Source organism: Solanum lycopersicum, chromosome 12 (genome assembly GCF_036512215.1).
Source record: "Solanum lycopersicum chromosome 12, SLM_r2.1".
NCBI lineage: Eukaryota > Viridiplantae > Streptophyta > Magnoliopsida > Solanales > Solanaceae > Solanum > Solanum lycopersicum.
This window is the reverse complement of record NC_090811.1, coordinates 51,666,887-51,691,058: the sequence shown is the minus strand read 5'-3', so window position 1 is coordinate 51,691,058 and position 24,172 is coordinate 51,666,887. Positions and strand designations below refer to the sequence as shown.

Below are 24,172 nucleotides of genomic sequence, written 5' to 3'. Positions count from 1 at the left end.
TCAAATATACTTTTTAATTCAAATCTCCTACTATATAACGCATCATTGTACATTTTATAATTTATACATGACATAAAAATAAAGCATAATGTGTCTTCAAACTCCTACTTAAATTGATATAATTTTTATTTTTTAAAAAAATAATGAAGAAAAAACACAAAATTAGAATTTAAATGCTAAAAATTCTTAGTGACAATTTTCTGGGCTTTGGGGGCCACTGTTGTCGCCACTAAAAATCTAGTTCTTTTATAGAGAATTTTAGTTGACAATGCTTAGGTGGAAGGATTAGTCCGGCGTGGCTTGCCACATCAATAAAAATTTGGAGTGCTAACTCTTGAGGACATTTGTGGTCTCTTAAAATAACAACAGAGACATTTTTTATTCCAAAATATAATGAAGAGTATAAGTGGTTTATTTTACATAGTTCAGAAGTGATTTTAATTTTAGCCTTTTTCCATTTTTCAAACAATAGTTGTGTATTATTGAGTTTACGTATTCTTAAATAATTATAATCAGAAAATATAATTTTATTATATCATACTTTGAATATAATAAATACCGTATCTTGAAAAATGTATTTTGAAAATGACTATAATTAATGATGAGGTTAATAGAAATAAATAGTAAAATTATTAATTGATTTCATTAAACGGACAAGTACTGTTAGAAATTTCAAAATGATACAGTGACAGAGAAAGCAACATTAAGTTTATAAATAAACTAAGGATATAATAGACACAAAAATATTGTTTTTTCTTGATTTTTCAAAAATGACAAGAAAAAGGGATAAAGATCCAATCAAGTATAATTAGGTCAAGTAATATTCAATAGCCTTATAAATTTATGTCATGCGTACTATATAATAATTTATAGTTGAGATCTATTTAAATTATATACTCATTATAATAATAAAATAACAAAGTTGTCAATTTTCTATTTGTTAAAACCATCAAATAAAAAATTAAATGTATCTAAGCTAAAATTTTCAAGAAAATTATGTGAATTTCTTGATCTTTTTACTTGCCAAACTTCTTCGGGAGTAATTTTACACATGTTTTCTCTAAAAATCGATCAGACTTAAAAAAGTCATTGAGTTCTAAATAATAATGATCATACATTAAAATAGAAAACTTATTTGGAGGTTTTCAAATAATTACAAAAATATATTTATTCAGATTCTTCAAAAGTGTTGCGCTCTTTAAAAATAATTATAATTTAAAAAATTCAATACAAGTATGAGATTTGACAGGTAAAAAAGTCAAAAAGTCTGCTTATTTCCTCCATTCTTATTTTTTTTCTTGAAAATATTAGATACTGTACACTTAATTATTTTATTTGATAGTTTTAATAAATAAAAATAATTGTCGGCTATGTTATTTTTATTATTAAAATTAGTATATAATTTAAATGAATCTCAACCATAAATTATTATTTAGTACACATAACATAAATATATAAAATTATTTAAACACTATTTGACTTAATTGTATTTAATCGAACCTTTATCTAGAAAAAAAGAATAAATAAAAAATTAAAATTAGATAAGTATAAAAGTAGAGAAAGTATAATCATTTGTTTAGTCTATTCTGTTAGAAGAAGTTTGACCATTTTAAGACAATTTGATGGCGATAAAGATTGAGGCAACTTTATGTAACGTGATTAGATAAATTTAAAAAGACATTTTAGGCAGTATTTTTTTGTAAAATAAATAAATATAACAATTAGTTGTTGGGAAATATTACATATTTTTATTTCAAAATAATTAAATAATTTCTCTATTTTTGTTCTCAATTATTTCGCCGAAATAATGATGAAGTTTTTTTTTTTCACCCAATAAAAATTTGGATAGCAAGCAGCAAGGCTTATTCGGGCTACGCTTCCAGCGTGATCTTTTTTCATATTTAGGATTTAGATCTGAGACGTCTGATTAAGGGTGAAAGAGTCTTATCACTGCACCACAACTCATGTTGATAATGACGAATCGATTATTACGGGTACAAAATAAAACTAAATCAAACAAAATATTACTTAATTCAAAGTTACTGTTATTTTCTAAGAAAATATCTTATCAAATGCATATTTTTAAGACTAATAACTCTAACATGTAAAAATACGTTTTATCGAATGCATATTTTTAAGACTAATAACTCTAACATGTAAAAATACTGGGCTATCATTTTCATAGATGTTTTGACTGGTAGCATGTCTCTGCTGCTTGAAAGGATTAAAGTCTTTTTTCCTTCTGGTTCTTCCCTCTATAGATAATTGCATGATAACTGAGTGTTATCTATACACAAACCATGAATAGATAACAAAAAAAATTGATTCAATGAGTATATTGATCATCTTTGTACTATGGTGCTCTTTTTAATTTGCAATAATTTTTGGTATGTTCTGTTCTTCTGCAGAGTTCATTAATCTAATCTCATCAAAATCAAATGAATTTGTAATAGAGAAGAGAGACGGACAATTGCACTGTAACGACCTGTTTAGTCGTTTGAGCAGCAGACTTCAATTTTGGAGAAACTGGCAGAAACGACAGACCCCACGACGGACCGTCATGGGCACGACGGACCGTCGCAGGGTCTCGTTTCAAAACACTTAGAAAATCTGAAATTGGGTACTAAAAATCGACTCTCTGAACTTCGTGACGGAATGGCAGGACGGACCGTCACAGGTGTAACGGACCGTCACAGATCCTTCAGAGAAATTGAGTCTCTGAACTCTGTGACGGGCAGCAGGACGGACCGTCGCAGGCACGACGGGCCGTCACAGACTGCGCAATCCCAGTCTAGGTCGGATTTCTTGATACGTTTTAAGGGACGTTTTTTACTATTCTTGCCTTAATTATAAAGTTAGTGGGTTAATGTTAATAAGTCTAATTACTTGGGGGTTAAAAGAGGTAACCTTAAGTTAATTAGTGGGGCATTATTGCCATCTTTTATTCTTAATTATATACTAATTAGGGTAAAAGAAAGAGGGTTGGAATAAGAAAAAGAAAAGAACAGAAAGAGAGAGAAGGGAATCGATAGAGAGAGAGACGATCGAGAAGGGGAAACACAAAGCTTTGGAGAAAATTTGCTTTCTTGATCACTAATCTTCGGTGGATGTAGGTTATGGTTTTCATGCTATTCGTAGTAAACTCTTAATAGCGAATGATATGTGTTAGTAGTATTGTAAACCTTCCATATGCTTAATTGTATGCTTGCATGAATGATGTGATTATGTAATTATGAATAAATAAGCATGATGAAGCTATTGAATCCCAAATCTTGAAAAGAAACCCTAATCTACTTTGTTAATGATAATGTCTTGGTACAAAAGAAGGCTTGATGAATGAAAGTAGTGAGATTAGGGGATCGGGTGCCACGTTTCGATACCAGGATAGTATATGGATCGGGTGTCACGTTCCGGCACCAGGATAGAATATGGATCGGGTGCCACGTTCCGGTACCAGGATAGTATATGAGGATCGGAGTGTCACGTTCCGACACCAGGATAGTATATTGAGGAGCGGAGTGTCACGTACCGACACGAGGGGAATAAGGATAATGAATTTTGAAAGATGTTAATATATTCAATCTAATGAACCTAATTCCCAAATGAGTATGATGAGGAGGCGTGAGTCCTCATTGATGTGCTTGGTGATGTAACCAAGGGTTATAGTAACTGTAAATGCTGCATGCTAAGGATATTAGTTGATTTATGATATTGCTTAATATATATTGTTTTCTATTTTGAGTTGGCCGATGATACCTACCAGTACTTGTGTTTGTACTGACCCCCTACTTTTATGTTTTCTTCTTGTTTAATTGTGGAGTGCAGCAAACGTGCCGTCGTCTTCAACTCAACAGTAATTCTAGCCAGTCTTCGTCACACCGGATCTTCAGGGTGAGCTAACGCTTCTAGCTTGGACTGGATCTTCTCCTTCATGTCTTGATGCCTTGAACTTCCAGCATGGACTAGCTTTTATTTGTTTTAGCTTCTTAGAATACTCTTAGTTTAGTAATTTGATTATAGATGTTCTTGTGATGATGACTTCCAGATTTTGGGGAATGATAAGTTTTGAGTTATAGAAGTTGATTATTGATTTTTATTAATGAGTTTAAGTCTTCCGCATTACTTTATGTTGATATTATATTGAAATGTTAAGGTTTAGATTGGTTGGTTTGCTCACACAGGAGGGTAAGTGTGGGTGCCAGTCGCGGCCCGGTTTTGGGTCGTGACAAACTTGGTATCAGAGCATTAGGTTTGTTGGTCTCATCACACAAGAACGAGTCTAGTAGTGTCTTAAGGAACAGTAGGGGGACACCTTTACTTTTCTTTGAGAGGCTATAGGACTTTAGGAAAATTTCATTCTTTCTTTCTTTCTTTCGTGCTACTACTTGAATCCAATTGGTATCTAGGTGATACAAATTGGTATCTGACCATCTTCACTCTCTTTCGCAGATGGTTAGAACTAGAGCAACGACTACGCCAACACCAACACCAGCACCGGCGGGACATGGTGCGTCTGAGCTAACCACTGGGGCTGTAGCTCGAGGAAGAGCAGCGGCAAGAGGTCGTGGTAGAGGTCGTGGGAGGACGTCCTCTAGGGGAAGAGGACGAGCACTTAGCCCATCTGATACTAGGGCAATGACTCCTCCACCGACTGAGGAAGTAATAAGAGAAGGGGAGGATGGGGAAAATGAACAAGTGCAGAATGAGGGATTGCCACCCCAACCTACCCCAGAGATGATCAATCAGGTTCTCGCCTATCTCGGTGGGTTGTCTGATCAAGGTCAGGTACCTCCAGTGTTTTCTGCGCCAACACCTCCGGTTTCAGAAGTACAACATGCAGCCACCATGGCTCCTCGTATGGATGCCTCATTGGACATAGGCACATTTCCACGTCTGACTACTGGGCCTATAATGACAAATGATCAGCATGAACTTTTCAGTAAGTTCTTGAAATTGAAACCTCCGGTCTTCAAGGGTGCTGAATCGGAGGATGCTTATGATTTTCTGGTTGACTGTCACGAGCTACTACACAAGATGGGTATAGTAGAACGGTTTGGTGTGGAGTTTGTGACTTATCAGTTTCAAGGGAACGCCAAAATGTGGTGGCGGTCGCATATTGAGTGTCAACCAACGGAGGCACCACCTATGACTTGGGCCTCATTCTCTAACTTGTTTATGGAGAAGTATATCCCCCGGACGTTGAGGGATAGGAAAAGGGATGAGTTCTTGAGCCTAGAGCAAGGTAGGATGTCGGTCAATGCATATGAGGCTAAGTTCCGTGCACTATCCAGATATGCCACCCAACTTTGCTTCAGTCCACAAGAGAGGATTCGTCGTTTTGTGAAGGGGTTGAGGTCAGAGTTGCGGATTTCAGCCTTACAGGTAGCGGCTACGGCAAAATCCTTCCAAGAAGTGGTAGATTTCGTGGTAGAGGTGGAAGGTGTGAAGCCAGATGAATTCACCATGGCATCGACATCAAAGAGGTTTCGAAAGGGAGGTGAGTTTAATGGTTCTTACTCTAGAGGACAGGGTTCCAGAGGTTACGCAGTTCGACCCATTCAGTCTTCACTACAGACTGTAGTTGGGGGTCCACCTCCGACCGGTCAACACTTCTCTGAGAGACCTATGCATGAACCCAGAGAGTGCTATGGATGTGGGGAGATTGGACATATTAAGAGATATTGTCCAAAACAGAGTTACAGACCTCTAAATGTTAGAGGTAGAGGTGGTCATGGTAGAGGCCGTTATTCTGGAGGACGTGGTGGCCGAGGTAATGGTGGACACCAGAACGGCCGAGGTGATGGGCAACCTGTAGCCACTACATCACAACATGGTAGGGGCAACGGACAGACGGGTGAGAGGGCCCATTGCTATGCTTTCCCTGGGAGATCTGAAGCGGAGGCATCTGATGCTGTCATCACAGGTAATCTTCTGGTTTGTGATTGCATGGCTTCTGTATTGTTTGATCCTGGATCCACTTTTTCTTATGTATCTTCCTCATTTGCTAATGGTCTAAATTTACATTGTGAATTACTTGATATGCCTATTCGTGTTTCTACTCCGGTGGGTGAGTCTGTGGTAGTTGAAAAGGTATATAGGTCCTGTTTGGTGAACTTTGTGGGGAGCAACACTTATGTAGATTTGGTTATCTTAGAAATGGATGATTTTGATGTAATTCTGGGTATGACTTGGCTTTCTCCGCAATTTGCGATCTTGGATTGTAATGCTAAAACGGTGACGTTAGCCAAGCCTGGGACAGATCCGTTAGTGTGGGAGGGTGACTACACTTCCAATCCGGTGCGTATCATCTCCCTTATTCGTGCTAAGAAAATGGTTAGTAAAGGGTGTTTAGCTTTCTTGGCACATCTCAAGGATGACACTACCCAAGTACCTTCGATTGAGTCGGTTTCGGTGGTCCGTGAGTTTCGGGATGTGTTCCCTGCAGATCTTCCTGGTATGCCACCAGATAGGGATATTGATTTCTGTATTGACCTTGAACCGGGTACTCGCCCCATTTCTATACCCCCTTATAGAATGGCTCCCGCGGAGTTAAGAGAGTTAAAAGCACAACTTCAAGAGTTGTTGAGCAAAGGCTTCATTAGACCAAGTGCATCTCCTTGGGGTGCTCCAGTTTTGTTTGTGAAGAAGAAGGATGGGAGTTTTCGGATGTGCATAGACTACCGGCAGTTGAACAAGGTAACCATAAAGAACAAGTATCCTCTTCCTCGCATTGATGACTTGTTCGATCAGTTACAAGGTGCTTGTGTCTTCTCTAAGATTGACTTGAGATCCGGTTATTATTAATTGAAAATACAGGCAACGGATGTGCCAAAGACTACTTTTCGAACAAGGTATGGGCATTACGAATTTGTAGTGATGTCTTTTGGTCTTACGAATGCCCCTGCTGTGTTCATGAGTTTGATGAACGGGATTTTTAAACCATATTTGGATCTCTTTGTGATCGTATTTATTGATGATATACTGATATACTCTAAAAGTAAGGAGGAACATGAGGAGCATTTGAGAATGGTATTGGAAATGTTGAGGGAGAAAAAGCTTTATGCCAAGTTCTCTAAGTGTGAGTTTTGGCTAGATACAGTGTCCTTCTTGGGGCACGTGGTTTCCAAGGATGGAGTGATGGTGGATTCTTCTAAGATTGAGACAGTAAAGAATTGGGTAAGACCTACTAACGTGTCAGAATAAGGAGCTTTGTTGGGTTAGCTAGCTACTACCGCCGATTTGTCAAGGGATTCTCTTCTATTGCTTCCCAACTGACGAACTTGACTAAGCAAAATGTTCCATTTGTATGGTCGGATGAGTGTGAGGAAAGCTTTCAGAAGCTCAAGACTTTGTTGACTACCGCACCAATTCTCACCTTGCCAGTGGAGGGTAAGAATTTCATTGTTTATTGTGATGCATCCTATTCTGGTTTGGATGCAGTGCTAATGCAAGAGAAGAATGTGATTGCTTATGCTTCAAGGCAATTAAAAGTGCATGAACGTAACTATCCAACTCATGATTTGGAATTGGCTGCGGTAGTGTTTGCACTAAAGCAATGGAGACACTATTTATATGGGGTTAAGTGTGAGGTCTATACGGATCATCGTAGCCTACAGTATGTCTTTACTCAGAAAGATTTGAACTTGAGATAGAGGAGATGGATGGAACTACTGAAGGACTACGACATCACTATTTTGTATCATCCGGGGAAGGCGAATGTTGTAGCGGATGCTTTAAGTAGAAAGGTGGGAAGCATGGGAAGTCTAGCTCACTTGCAAGCTTCTAGACGCCCATTGGATAGAGAGGTTCAGACTCTATCTAATGACTTGATGAGATTAGAAGTAAATGAGAAGGGAGGATTGTTGGCTTCTGTGGAGGCAAGATCTTCCTTTCTTGACAAGATTAAGGGAAGACAGTCGGATGATGAGAAACTGCGCAGAATTCAAGATAAGGTATTGCGAGGAGAGGCTAAGGAAGCACAAATCGATGAGGAAGGTGTTTTGAGGATCAAGGGAAGGGTATGTGTACCCCGCGTCGATGATTTGATCAACACTATTCTGACAGAGGCTCATAGTTCAAGGTATTCGATACATCTGGGTGCAACCAAGATGTACCGTGACCTAAAGCAACACTTTTGGTGGAGTAGAATGAAGCGTGACATTGTGGACTTTATTGCCAAATATCCAAACTGTCAACAAGTAAAGTATGAACACCAAAGGCCCGGAGGAACACTTCAGAGAATGCCCATTCTGGAATGGAAATGGGAGAAAATCGCAATGGACTTCGTGGTTGGTCTTCCAAAGACGATGGGTAAGTACGATTCCATCTGGGTGATTGTTGATAGGTTAACTAAGTCTGCTCATTTCATTCCGGTCAAGGTGACTTACAATGCAGAGAAGTTAGCCAAACTTTACATCTCGGAAGTGGTGCGATTGCATGGGGTTCCACTCTCCATTATATCAGATAGAGGTACGCAGTTTACTTCTAAGTTTTGAAAAACACTGCATGCGCAATTGGGTACTAGGTTGGACCTTAGTACCGCGTTCCATCCTCAGACCGATGGTTAGTCTGAGCGAACGATTCAAGTGTTGGAGAATATGCTTCGCGCATGTATGATAGAGTTTGGTGGCCATTGGGATAGCTTCTTACCCTTAGCGGAATTTTCATAGAATAATAGCTATCACTCAAGCATCGATATGGCTCCATTTGAAGCATTGTATGGTAGGAGATGTAGGTCCCCCATTGGTTGGTTTGATGCATTTGAGGTTAGACCTTGGGGTACTGATCTTTTGAGGGATTCGATGGAGAAGGTGAAATCTATTCAAGAAAAGCTTCTAGCGGCGCAAAGTAGACAAAAAGAATATGCAGATCGAAGGGTTAGAGACTTAGAGTTCATGGAGGGAGAACGAGTCTTGCTGAAGGTTTCGCCCATGAAAGGGCTGATGCGGTTTGGTAAAAGAGGTAAGCTAAGTCCAAGGTACATTGGACCATTTGAAGTACTTAAGCGAGTAGGGGAGGTGGCTTATGAGTTAGCCTTGCCTCCAGGGCTGTCCGGAGTACATCCGGTATTCCATGTGTCGATGTTGAAAAGATACCATGGGGATGGAAACTACATTATCCGTTGGGATTCAGTTCTGCTTGACGAGAATTTGTCTTATGAGGAGGAACCTCTTGCCATTCTGGATAGGGGAATTCGCAAGTTGAGATCAAGGGAGATTGCATCCATCAAGGTGCAATGGAAGAATCGACCGGTTGAAGAAGAAACTTGGGAGAAGGAGGTCGATATGCGAGAAAGATACCCACACCTGTTTACAGATTCAGGTACTCCTCTTCGCCCTTGTTTTCCTTCTTATGATCGTTCGGGGACGAACGATGGATAAATTGGTATCTATTGTAACGAACTGTTTAGTCGTTTTGAGCAGCAGACTTCAATTTTGGAGAAACTGGCAGAAACGACAGACCCCACGACGGACCGTCATGGGCACGACGGACCGTCGCAGGGTCTCATTTCAAAACACTTAGAAAATCTGAAATTGGATACTAAAAATCGACTCTCTGAACTTTGTGACGGAATGGCAGGACGGACCGTCACAGGTGTAACGGACCATCACAGACCCTTCAGAGAAATTGAGTCTCTAAACTCTGTGACGGGCAGCAGGACGGACCGTCACAGGCGCGATGGGCCGTCACAGACTGCGCAATCCTAGTCTAGGTCGGATTTCTTGATACGTTTTAAGGGACGTTTTTGACTATTCTTGCCTTAATTATAAAGTTAGTGGGTTAATGTTAATAAGTCTAATTACTTGGGGGTTAAAAGAGGTAACCTTAAGTTAATTAGTGGGGCATTATTGCCATCTTTTATTCTTAATTATATACTAATTAGGGTAAAAGAAAGAGGGTTGGAATAAGAAAAAGAAAAGAACAGAAAGAGAGAGAAGGGAATCGATAGAGAGAGAGACGATCGAGAAGGGGAAACACAAAGCTTTGGAGAAAATTTGCTTTCTTGATCACTAATCTTCGGTGGATGTAGGTTATGGTTTTCATGCTATTCGTAGTAAACTCTTAATAGCGAATGATATGTGTTAGTAGTATTGTAAACCTTCCATATGCTTAATTGTATGCTTGCATGAATGATGTGATTATGTAATTATGAATAAATAAGCATGATGAAGCTATTGAATCCCAAATCTTGAAAAGAAACCCTAATCTACTTTGTTAATGATAATGTCTTGGTACAAAAGAAGGCTTGATGAATGAAAGTAGTGAGATTAGGGGATCGGGTGCCACGTTCCGATACCAGGATAGTATATGGATCGGGTGTCACGTTCCGGCACCAGGATAGAATATGGATCGGGTGCCACGTTCCGGTACCAGGATAGTATATGAGGATCGGAGTGTCACGTTCCGACACCAGGATAGTATATTGAGGAGCGGAGTGTCACGTACCGACACGAGGGGAATAAGGATAATGAATTTTGAAAGATGTTAATATATTCAATCTAATGAACCTAATTCCCAAATGAGTATGATGAGAAGGCGTGAGTCCTCATTGATGTGCTTGGTGATGTAACCAAGGGTTATAGTAACTGTAAATGCTGCATGCTAAGGATATTAGTTGATTTATGATATTGCTTAATATATATTGTTTTCTATTTTGAGTTGGCCGATGATACCTACCAGTACTTGTGTTTGTACTGACCCCCTACTTTTATGTTTTCTTCTTGTTTAATTGTGGAGTGCAGCAAACGTGCCGTCGTCTTCAACTCAACAGTAATTCTAGCCAGTCTTCGTCACACCGGATCTTCAGGGTGAGCTAACGCTTCTAGCTTGGACTGGATCTTCTCCTTCATGTCTTGATGCCTTGAACTTCCAGCATGGACTAGCTTTTATTTGTTTTAGCTTCTTAGAATACTCTTAGTTTAGTAATTTGATTATAGATGTTCTTGTGATGATGACTTCCAGATTTTGGGGAATGATAAGTTTTGAGTTATAGAAGTTGATTATTGATTTTTATTAATGAGTTTAAGTCTTCCGCATTACTTTATGTTGATATTATATTGAAATGTTAAGGTTTAGATTGGTTGGTTTGCTCACACAGGAGGGTAAGTGTGGGTGCCAGTCGCGGCCCGGTTTTGGGTCGTGACATGCACACATGTACTAAAGGCTTTGGAGGTACTAATCTTACAATTTTTTCTAATGTTTATCTTTTTCATGTTGGTGATGTCTTACAGTTTTCTGTAGCCTATCACTTTTATAGTTTGTTATGTAAGAGTTTACTTTGAGGAGATGATACAAGGCATTTGAAACCTAGTAGTACCTTTGAGGTGACAATAGTGTGGGGAGGACACAAAATCTGGTTTTCCTTTGAGGTGTGATATTAGGGTACATAAATGATCAACAAATGCAAATGGTCTTCATAATTTAGACTGATATCCACATTTATGTAATCTATAGTTCTCAAGGAATGAATACCAACCATGGAGATCAACTGAAACAGTTTTTAAGTTGTATAGTATTTTCACTGTTATTTTTATCAACAACCAAGAACTTTTAATCAATTAATATTTTTTAGGTATTCTTTTAATATCTAAGCATGTGAAAGCTTTTAATATCTTTAGATTGAGAGTGACTGAACTGATTTGCTAATCATAACATTCTGATAATTATTTGCAATTGACATTCACAACTTATATTAATTGATGATTTCTCAGGTTCTTGGCTTTGGGCAATATATTGAAGAAGTTTATGCTGCATACGAACAACACAGACTAGAGACTGCGGTAACTGCTCATTTCGTGTCTTTCTCTCATTAGTTTAACCTGTTCCGTAGGTTGTTTCAACGACTTCCTGTCGAATAGCCAGGCTTATTCATTCACGAAAAGAGCTAGATTTATCCATATATTGAGCTGCAGTCTCTTTTTATTCCATGGAGTGACCATTTGGTGTTATCTTTTTTTTTTTGTATTCTCCAAATCAGTTTCTCATTTTCACCACCACATTGTACCCATGCATAAAGCTTGTCCGAGTAAAGTAGTTTTTCAAGAAAAGCAAATAGTTTCATTAATGTGTTACCTTCTGGTGTGTTTCACCGACAGGACACAGTGAGAGTAGGTAAGTGCAGCAATGTAGCTGAAATGACTGAAGAAGAAGCACCAGCTGAGCAACAGAGGATGTTTGTTGAGGCTCGTGCTAGGATGAATGGCGGTGTTACAATTCCCACAAAACAGCCTGATTCAGAAGTGGACCAAAACTTGAATAACTAATTTTAGGACTTGCTTGTGTGTTCTATAGGTAAAACACATTTGACTCTTTTTTTAAAAGTAGTTTTGCTTTTGTGTTTTGTACAAAAAGTTCCTGGTCGTGCTAGTTATGTAGACTCTCCTTTAATTTGTACTCGTCTTCATACATTGTGTAATTAATGAGAAGAATTATCTACATTCTTCAAGGGTTCGTCACTGTGGGCCTGTTCTGGATGGAGTTATTAAAAGTAGAAAACTTTCGCATATAGCTATTCAAAAGTAGCTTAACTTGAGTAAGCGAAAAAATTTTCAAAACAACAATATTTTAGTATTTAATAGGATTTCATGTCAACACTTTCAATATTTATTTAAAATGACAATATATTGATTTGCTATAAGATTGACTTTTGTATTTATTTAATTAGAAAGAATAAAAATTTTTAACATCAGAATGAAGAAAGTCATGGAAGAAAATATTTCAAAAAAAAGATAAAAATTGCTTAATTCTCTAATTAATATTATAATGAAAAAATATGATGTGTCATCTCTCTCTTGTTCTTTCAAACACCTTTCACCATTGTTCTACATATTTTCAATATCCATTTTTGAGTAACTACATTGAAATTGAATTTAAATTTCCGTTGATTTGCCCCATTTTTCGTTGGGTTATTTTTTTTTTTGAATTATTCAATTATTATTTAAACCCCCTTATCGCTTTTTGATTCTCCATTGACAATCCTCATTCTTTGTAGAAGTCAAGTCGTTTGATCATCATTTATGGACAAATCTCATGTAAGAATTTTTATTTTTATTTGTCAAGAGTCAAGGGTCAGTTGTAAAAAAAGTTCACCACCCTTCTCTCCTAAAAAATACAAAATTGCATAATGATCAAAATTACGTGCATCATCGTTAAAATTCAAAATTGTATCTTCTCATCATCGTTTTTCTTGGAACATTCAAATTGTTGATTAAAATACAAAATTGAAGCAATATATCATCGGTGATCCTACAAAACTCGAAACGATGATTGATCAAAGAAATTAATTAAAATATACAATAAAAAATCACATTTATTTTTCAAGATTTGACCGATTTCGTATTATCTCAATGAATTCATCAAAATTAATGGTGATGTACCATGAGAGTAGAGTTTTGAAATTTTATTCAAATACAATTATTGTTATGATATTATATATTGAATAATCGGAATACATATTAGTTTGATTACAAATTTGATGATATTATGTATTGGGATTATTAGAATATAAATGTATTTTGAATATAATTTTGATAATGTATTCCTATTCTATATTGAATTATTATGATTTTATATATTGAATGATTAGAGTATAAATTTGATTGGAATACAAATTTGTTCAACAATTATAGACAACAACTTATAGAATACAAGTTTTAAAATACAAATCAAGTTAGAATACATTTTTTTCTTAAATAGAAAGTTACAAATAAAGTTGTATAATGAATTTAATCAACAGTTAGGAAACGACTTTTTGAATATAATTTTTGAAAAACAACTTTTAAAATATAAATCAGTTTAGAATATATTTTTTTGTTTAATCAAAAGCTAAAAATAAAATAACATGAGTACAAATAATTGATATATAACATACAAAATACATACAAATACAGTTGATAACTGAATTTAAACATAGCAAACAAAATGATTAATTTGAATGCACATGGATACAATATGCTTAAATAAATAGAATATTGCAAAAAAAATTAAAATATAATAAGACAACATATATACTAATATGAATACAACTTAAGTAAGAATACATATCATTTTAGTCGTATATAATTTCATTTAAATAAATACAATATTCTGAAAATACAATTGACATATAAAAAATACATCTGACAATACTTATATAAACATAAATCAAGTATGAAATTAAATAAATTAAATATGAACTAAAATTGAAAAAATGTAAATACTAAAATACAAAACCTACCCTAAATAATAACGAGATAACTTAAAAAATCAGACTCAAAAGAAAATTACCAAATAAATAATTCTGAAGTTGAATAAATTTGGATACAAAAATACATAAATGGTCAAGGAAAATACATTCAAAACTAAAAATTTATCATATTAACCGAATAAATATAAATCAAAAGAAAGTTATCCAATTAAATGAGAATATGATGCAAATGTTTTATTTGATCTTTTTCAATTTTAATAAAAAAGAAGAAGAAATAATTATAAATCACAAGAAGGGAAATACAATTAATGAATAGAGAGAAAGTGAAATTGACGAGGAGTGACAATATAACGTATTTTAGGAGGATAATTATAAATATATAATTTGCTATAAAAACAATATATGGGAGAGAACATGTGATTAATATGAAATAAATTAGGAACTAAACTAGGATACATTATATTTTTGAAATATTGACATAATGATATTTTTAATAATTATTTTAAAGTGTTTTTGTTTTTAACAATTATGTTGAAATTTTGGTTTGTTAATTACGATTTATAGTTACATGTTATAAAGAGGAGAGTGGCGAGCAAGATTGGGAGAGGGAGAAGAGAGGGCAGAGAAGTGAATTGTATATGTATATCAGTTAGATATTTTATAAGTGTAATTGGTATACATATATATTTGTATATGTGCCGGTGGAGATTGGGAGAGGAAGGAGAGAGGTGAGCGAGAGCTCAATCATTTGTATAATTCACATCTCTTTTGTATAATCCGACTACATTTGTATAATTCACGAGTTTTTTAAATAATTGAGCAATACCAAATCTGGAATTTTACAAATATTGTAAAACTCGAAATAATGAATTGATACAAACATGAACATATGAACTTTAAGCAATTATACAAATTTATATTATACAAATTGCATTATATAAATTATATTATAATTTTTTTGAACGCTACAGGTTTTACAATTTTTAAAAAGTTATACACAAAAAGATTGAATGTATATGGTGATAAAACTGAAAAACAAAAGGAAATCATCGTTATATACAAATGCAAACCATCATATACAGAAACTAATCAAACGAAGAATTGTTAGTTGTGAATTATACAAACGTGATTAATTATACAAACTCGAAGCCAGTTCATGTAATTAATGGTTAATGTTAATCGCGAGTACATAATTATATCAAATAATAGTTATGATGACTTATTAAGTAGTATAAGTTTGATTAACTGGGTAATTTTTCTAAAAAGTAACTTATAAGTCATAAGTAGATGATACCTATTTTTGTGGAAAAGGGGTCAAATGCCCCCTCAAGCTATCGCCATATTTTCAACTACACACTTAACCTTGGCGGGGTCCTACTACCCCTCTCCCCCCCCCCCACCCTCCGAACCTTTTTTTTATATTAGTTCACCCTCACATGTTGACGTGTCCACATAAATCAGATTTATAAAATATGTGTATCTACATGCGTTGTCCACGTATATATTAGTGGACTCCACGACTTTACATGACTTACAAATTGACACGTATCACAGAACTGTACCTTTACCTTTTAGGAACCTAATCGACCCTTATTCTTCCGTTCCCTCCTAATCTCCTAATAAAATTCTTTCTTCTTCAATTCGCGCTGATCTTTCATTATTATTGCTCATAAATCATTCTTACTATTTCTTCTGAGAAAAAGGGTAGATCTTTGCTAGTTGAATATTATTTTGATGGTAGTGTTTGATTAGGGTTTTGTTTTTTATGCGCATTCAAATGTTATTTTGACTATTGTGTTATAATATGTAGTTTATTAGGGCCTTTTAAGGTTTATTAGGATTAATTCTAATTGAAGGTTATTCTTTACCAGCTGAATGTTATCTTGAAATTTGATTTTAATTTTGATGGTATAGTGTTTGATTAGGTTTTGTTGTTTTGGGCATTCAAATGTCATTTTGATATGTGTGTCATAGTAATAGGGGTTTTCAATGTTGATTAGGGTTAGTTTTAATTGAAGTTTATTCAGTTCAAACAATAGTGTTCGATTAGATATTTTTTTTCTTTTTCTCCCTTGTTCTGTTGCTTCAGAATTTTGTAAGCAACTAAATAGTTATTTACATGTTTTCGTGAACTTATACAGTCTAGTAGTTTAGATAAAGTAGAACCTTAGAAAACAGAGTTTCTCATTTTCTTACTAGTCTTACCTTGTTCAGGTAGGAGATGAGTGAATTTACTTTGGTTACTTTAAGATGGTATCATGGCGGAGTCTCAAATTTGGGTAGTGGACAACCAATTTACAGTGGTGGGCAAGTTACATAGTTTTTGGATGTTGATGTGGATAGATTGTCCTATTTTTAATTAAGAGGCCACATAGAAGAATTGAGATATACAACAACTTGTACCTTTAGTATCAAACATCCTAACATCGGCATTCTGAAAGATATTCATAATGATATGGATATTTTAGACTTAAGTTGTTTCTTTGGAAAATGGAGATATTGTTGAGGTATATGTAAAGCACTTGATTGATGATGCATTTATGGAAACCACATCTATTCTATTAGAAAATGTCCCTCGTGAGCATATGGAGGAATTTGGTTAAGCTTTTAATAAAGTAAATGACCAAAGTGGGGTAGGTGAAGACCATTTACTACTAATGCTACTAGATCTCAATCTACCACAACTCCTTTAACTACTCATGCTGCTACTGCTTCTACCCCAACTCCTCCCACTACAACTACTACTCCTAGATCTCTTTTCACTATAACTCATTCCACTATAATCCTCCCACTACAACTGCTTCTCCTAGATCTCCATGCACTTCAACTCCTGGGAATGCTGCAAATCCTAGTACATAAAATGTTGATGATCTAGTTTTATGCCCTGTTGAATCTGATCTCTTAGAGAAAAAGGGTTCTGATTACTCAACTGAAGATAGTGTTGAGTTTGAATGTGGATTGGTGAGAGATGAGGAAGAGGATTATGGTAGTGATGTACATGAAAAAATTTAGGAAATTGAGGGCTGAAAGGAGATCCTTTCAAAGAAAAAAAAAGAGAGTAATAGTTGATACTGAAGAGGTACCAGTAGGTGAAGCTGGATCAGATATAGATTTTTAATGAAATATAAACAGGTAAAATAAGTGTTGAAGGAAGATTAGGAGATGATGAGCCTTATTTTGCAAGTTCTGATGATGGAGGTTTTGAATAGTGATCAATGTATTGAATTTGAAAGAGTAAATTTACCAAGAACTGTAAATTTATCAAAGGAAGAGGACAAATAATCAGAAAATTATACATGATCATACTACCAAGAAAGTTGGATGACAATTGGATATGTTTTTTGCAGATGAATTCAGAAGTGAAGTAAGTTATGTTGTCAAAAAAAAGTTCAAATAGAGAAGTGTGTGAATAAGTCAAAAAGAGTAAGATGTAGGTGCACGATAGATTGTCCATGACTTTTGTTTGCATGTCTTGACAAAACAACAAATGATTTCATGATATAGTAATAAGAATATAACTAAAAATTATTTGTGTAATGCAAAGTTCATATCTACACATTTTAGAGAAAAGATTAACAAGCAGCAAAATATAAGACTTTTCAAGTTGCAAGAGTTGATAAGGGAAAAATATAAAATTCATGTTGGAAAGACTATTATTAGGAGAGAAAGAGCCATAGTTTTGAAAGAGATCATAGGTGATCATATTGTGCAATTTGGAAAAATTCTTGACTATAAAGATGAACTGTAGAGGACCAATCTAGGGAACACTTGTGTTGTTAAACATGGTAAATTCGATGCTCTTGGTTGGTCGGTAGGTCAGTATTTTAGATCTTTTACATATGCTTAGATCCATTGAAAAAGACATTCCAAAATTCCAGAAAGTTCATAGGTTTAAATGGTTGTTTTCTTAAAGGAGTTTGTAAAGAACAATTGTTAGTTGTTCTGGCCAAATATGGTAATAGCCAAATGTTACCACTTTCTTGGGCAATAATTGAGTATGAAAAGAAAAATAAATGGACATGGTTTATCATACTGTTGAAGGAAGATCTAGGACTAGGAGATGATGAAGATCTCATCTTGATTACATATAAGCAAAAGGTATGTGTACTATTTTATTTTGTATTTGACTTTATCAATTTTCATGTATTTTTTTATAATAACAAATCTATATCTATTACAGGAATAAATTGGATCAATTCTAAATATTTTATCTGTTGCTAAACATAGAATGTACGTTAAAAATATCTTAGCTAATTGGGCTAAGCATTGGAGAAGTCTCAAAAGAAGACAAGGATTTTGGTCTATTTCAAAGAGTACCTTTGAATCTCAATTAAGGAAAAATGTTGCAAAGATGATGTTGCTTGGTATATACAAAATGATGGATGATCTTATGTATTACAACATAGAGTTCTGGTGCAAGTTTTACTTTGATAGTCAAGTAAAATGTGATTCTGTAGACAACCATATGTCTGAGTGCTTTAATTGATGGATCCTGGTTTCTAGACATAAGACTATTATCACTATGCTTGAAGAGATAAAGGGTAAATATGATGGAAAGAATAACCAAGTTAAGAGAGTTCACAAAGACTTGGATGTGTGATTTTTTCCCAATGTCTTTGAAGGTACTACAGTAGAATATTGATAGGTCAATGAATTATAATATTGAATTTAATGGAGTTGATAGGTTGGAAGTGAGAGAAGGATCATTTCAACACTGTGTGGATCTTGGTAGGTGGACTTGTAATTGTAGGGTATGACAGTTAAAAGGCATACCATGTGCACATGTTGTGGCTGGCATTTACTTTAAGAAATGTGAACCTTTTGACTACATTGACAACTGCTATAATAAGGTATCTTACTTGAGGAATTATGCGATGTCCTTCAACTTGTCACAAACATGGAGATATGTTCTGAATCTACTAACCTCATAATTGCACCACCAGAAATAAAAGGCATGTCTGGCAGGATTTTTAAACTAAGAAAGATTGAAGTTAGTGAGAGTGAAAAATCTGAAAGGTTGCCTAGAACTGGACTTGTCATGACATGTATTAATTGTAATGTTAGAGGCCACAACAAGAGAGGATGTCCACAAAGGGTTGAGTCATCAGTAATGGAAGAACCATTAAATATAGACAAGAAAAAGGGAAAAACTTCATGTTTAGGAAGACCAAAAGTAAAATCTTTAACTTTAATTTGGTTTGTGACAGAGAACTCATAATAACTACAATTATTTTGAATTATAGTTATAGAAAGCACAAACAGAAGGTGAGCATTCTACAAAGAAGTCCAGAGAAAGACCACTTGCAGTACCTAGTGCATTTTCAGGAACTGCAATAAGATCAAGAGGATGACTATCTGCTACAGTACCTAGTGCATCTCCAGTTTCTACAAAGAGGTAAAGAGGAAGACCATCTACAACACCTAGTGCATCTGCAACACCAACAAAAGGTGTAAAAGGAAAACCACATGTAGCACCAAGTGCACCTAATGCATTTGCAGCACCTGCAAAGAGTGCAAGAGGAGGACAACCTGAAACACCTAGTGCAACTCCTACATGTCCATTACCTGCTAATAGTAACAAAGGGAGAGAAAGGGGTAGGGAAAGCATATCCTCATACAAAAGGCAAGTAGTCATTGAAATGGGTATGTTTCAAGCTGAAAGTGGATTCAAAGCTCTTAATGTAAATGTTTTCTATTGATTCAATTACACTATTTTTTATTGTTTGACTACAAACTCACTTAGTAATTGTTTCATACTTTGAATAAAACGTGGGATGTCAAGTTGTAATATCTTCTCTACTGGTACAACAAAAGTGATAAAATCTGTTGAAGTTACTAGTGATATTGGTTATAAACCAAATACTGCAATCAAGTTCAAATGGAATGGAAAAGCTGCAATCTCAACAAGAAAACTTTAAGAAATGAGAGAGGAACAAAGAAAAAAATCAAGATGAAGTAGTTCAAACAATCCAATCTAGGAAGTAATGTAAGTAGGTATTAAAACATTTCCCATTTTGAATGATGATGTATTAGTATTGAACATAAAATTCTATTTTTGTTGTTGGATTTTGATTTTTGATTGTAATTTGACCTTATGTGAGGCTTGTTCTACAATCGATTATCTCTATTAAAGGTCTTTTCTCTTATAAATGGTATTATGTTTATTCAATTTCTCCCTTATTTGTTGTAATATAGACATTAATATATCAACCACTTTATACGAAAAGGTTCATGATATTAATATACAAAATTTCTCATATTACATATGACAACCAAACGAGAGTTTCAACTCTTTTAACTAGTCACTACTCACTACTCACATATGTTATGACAATTCAATTAGTTTAATACTTGAATGAACCCTACTTTGAAATAGGTTATTGATGAACAAGGCAACAACAGAAATTCATACACAAAACAATTTTCCAATCAAGCGTAAATGATACGCTCAAACTTACTTCTCAAATGAGAAGTAAAGCGGTCGCGTCAAGTAAATAACCCAACTAGTGGTTGGGATCATTCCCACGAGGAAAATAGTCTAGACTCAACTCCAACTTGTTATTACTATTGTTCGGTTGATGACTTTCTTAAAAAGTAAAAGCATAAAAGGGGTTTTGTACTTCCTACTAAAATAAAAATAACTAACGAACTTGACAGAGACACTTAACAGCTTTTAATGTTGAGTTTTAATCAAGTAATCAAAGTAACTAGGGTTTACGTGTTCCCCACAGGTTCATAACTTGATAATTCTAGCTATAACAATTCTTTCCTAGTATCTTGCATGCAAAGTGATAAGTTATGTATTTCTAAATCCTTGGTCCGGCATCTAGAAAATCTCACTCCGCACCTTGGTCCGGCTACGTGTGTTGCTTTCCTAACCCTTATCCTTACCTCATATTAAGCATCATATTCGATATTTGACTCAATTATTACCTCGTACCAATCAATACTAGCCTATTAGATAGTATACACTAAATCTATGTTAATAGTTCTTTTCCTATTATCTACCTCCTTGGTCCGGCAAGTAGCATTAAGGCGAGTTCTAACGTTGATCATCCGTTAAAATGACTTCTAAGCGAAAGAATTATTAATACATGCAAGACACTATTCTAGACTTGTTATTTTAGCTAGGGTTTATCTCATTATTTGCCTATGGTTCCCACAACCCTAGTTATAGAGTTTAGTTCCTCATATCCATAAACACAATATTCAAATATATTAAACAAGAAGTCATGTACTTACTTTGATGAGAAAGAATAAAGTCTGAAAATTTGCTTGATTAATCAACAAGAGTTACTTGTAAGAATCTCCAACAATCAAAAACTCAGAAAAACAAAGTCTAATAATCTAATGTTAAATCTCCCAGAGTCTAACCTCAAAAACGAGGTTTTTTGAACTATTTATAAAAAAATAAAAACCTAATTAAACAAGGATTCTAATTACTGGAAATCTGCCAAAACGCGGCTGGGTCGACGGACCACGCGACGGAACGTCGTGGTCATGACGGACCGTCGTGGGCTCCGTCGCCCCATACTTGGGTGCAATTCTTCTGCTGCTTTCTTCATTCCCCTCGACGGCAAGTGTGACGGACCGTCACAGGCACGACGGTCCGTCGAGGGTATTCATTTCAAAATACTTCAACTCTTGGAATTTGGGTACTGGGATCACTTCTCTGATCTTCGCGACGAACCTGCAGGACGGACCGTCATATCCATGACGGACCGTCACAAGCTTCGTAATCCCACACTTGGTCAGACTTCCCCATCTTCCTTCAGCAGCTTCTCTACGCTGCCACCTACGGACCGTCACAAGCACGAAGGACCGTCATAAGCTCCGTAGGTGGTCTCTTCTGCATTTTTCGCTCAAAATCTCCGCATTCAGCTTTAGACAGATTTCCTGCAAAACAAAGAAAAACTTATATCAAAATTAGCACAAAAAGGGCTTTCGGACACACTAAACTTAAGGAAAAAGTATTAATTATACCGTGAAACCACGGTATATCAGTAAACCATTTAAAATTTCTTCGTTTGAACCTCTTCTCTTCTATAAAATTATCAATCAGAACTTGTTGATCATTGATTTGAATCTGTCTCTTCCAAACTTTATCTTTCAACTCTTTGATTTTGTTTACCTTTTGGGAGGATAAATTGGGATCTTGGATTGATTTCTTTTCTATCTCTCCATCGAAAAAAAATTATAATTGTTTGACTGAAAAAATAAAAACATCAGTTAAACCGAACAAAATCAAACAACTAAAGAAAAGTTACATACACCATAGTAGGGGTAAGACCAAAACCGCCTTTCAAAATTTGACTTTGATCTAGAAGTCTGCACATGCAACAAACTTCCGTGTTTACATTGTACTATGATTTTGATCATCGGGTCTGATTCTTCCATGCATAGATTATTCAATTTTACGTTTGGCATTACTAACCCTAAAAACACAAAGCAAAAAAAATCAAGTATTCGAATTGGGAGAAGATTTCGATTGTTCAATGTGAAATTCAAGAAAATTGCAAACCCTAATTTCAATTTTAGTTGAAGAAGATACACCAACTTTTGTTAATAAGAGCAAATGGTATATAAAGAAGAGAACTTTTTTTCAAGAACAAAAGAGATGGAGATAAATGAATTGGAAAATGAATAAAAAATAAACGTATGGTTAAAAAAAGAGTAAAGTTATCGTTAGGAGTCTTTTTTGGACTCCACATGGACATTTTATTACGTTCTTACGCGCCTCACGGAGGTGCGTTCAAGTATGTGGACACAACAACGTCTGACAGTGAACTAATATATTAAAAAAATTCAGGGGTAATAGGACCCTGCAAAGGTTAAGTGTGTAGTTGAAAATATGACAAACTTGAAGGAGCATTTGACCCTTTTCTCTATTTTTTGCTCTAGATTTACTTTAGAATTTTTTTTGGCCTAAAAATGAGTGATTAAAATCACTTTTATAACTTTTTCATATACCTTCACAATTTAAAAAGATATATATTTGAAAATCAAAAACACCTACAAACAAGTTAATTCAAACAAACACAATGGCTAGAGTCTACTTTGTGACAGATCGTTGGTTATCTTTCTTTGTGATTATCCCGACCACTTGTTCATTATATTTATTGTAAAAATCAAATCAATACTAATATTAAAAAAGCATTACTAAGAATGATAATAATGTTTAATATTTGTTTAACAGAAAAGGACCAAATACATTATCTTCTATTTGAAATAGTTTAGTAAAAACTAGGCAAATCACATAATATAAGAAAGAAATTACTTCCTATCCCTACTCTTTCATTAATTAATAAAAATTCCCTTTTTTAGTGTTTTTCGGATATATAATATTGTAAGCATATACTTTAATTAATAATGACTGATCCTTAGATATTAAGTTGTTGTTATCAGTTAAAGCATTGAATAAGAGATTAAAAGCATTAATTAATGGATTCCTACAAATCACGCGTACGTTTCTTCCTTCAACCAAATAATCATAAACCTTTAACTAAGTTATAATTTTAAAATTTCAAAATGTGAAATCTTCTTTCTGTTCTTCGAAAAAATATTAAAAGTTTGATTCAAACAACTTCGAAACGCAATTTTATGAAGATTCAAAATGAATATTTTGTATATGTTAAGACATTTTGGATCATGGAAAAGTGATGTTAGATACGAGCGATATAGAAGTGATGTGATAGTGATTGGAGAAAATATTTCGTTCGTAAATCTTATTTCAACAATTGCAGCTGAATTGGGTATTGATGAATTAAAAAAATTGAGATCAGATACATTGTTGAAGGTAATTTGTCTCCATTGTGTATGCAGAACGATATGGGGGTGAAATTGTACATAGAAATGATGAAACATGAGGCATAGGATTCGGTATGTATTCACTATGCATTGATACATCGGTAAAAGTGATGAAGAGATACAAAATTTTGATGCAATAACAAGTGAAATTGTGTGTGTTGAAGGTGAATAAAAAGACGC

General features: G+C 34.8%; 1 pseudogene; it reads left to right on the top strand.

The window, feature by feature from the left end:
* The first annotated feature begins 2,202 nt into the window (after positions 1-2,202).
* LOC101244848 (protein Dr1 homolog) lies at positions 2,203-12,263 on the top strand (annotated as a pseudogene).
* The last annotated feature ends 11,909 nt before the right edge of the window (positions 12,264-24,172 follow it).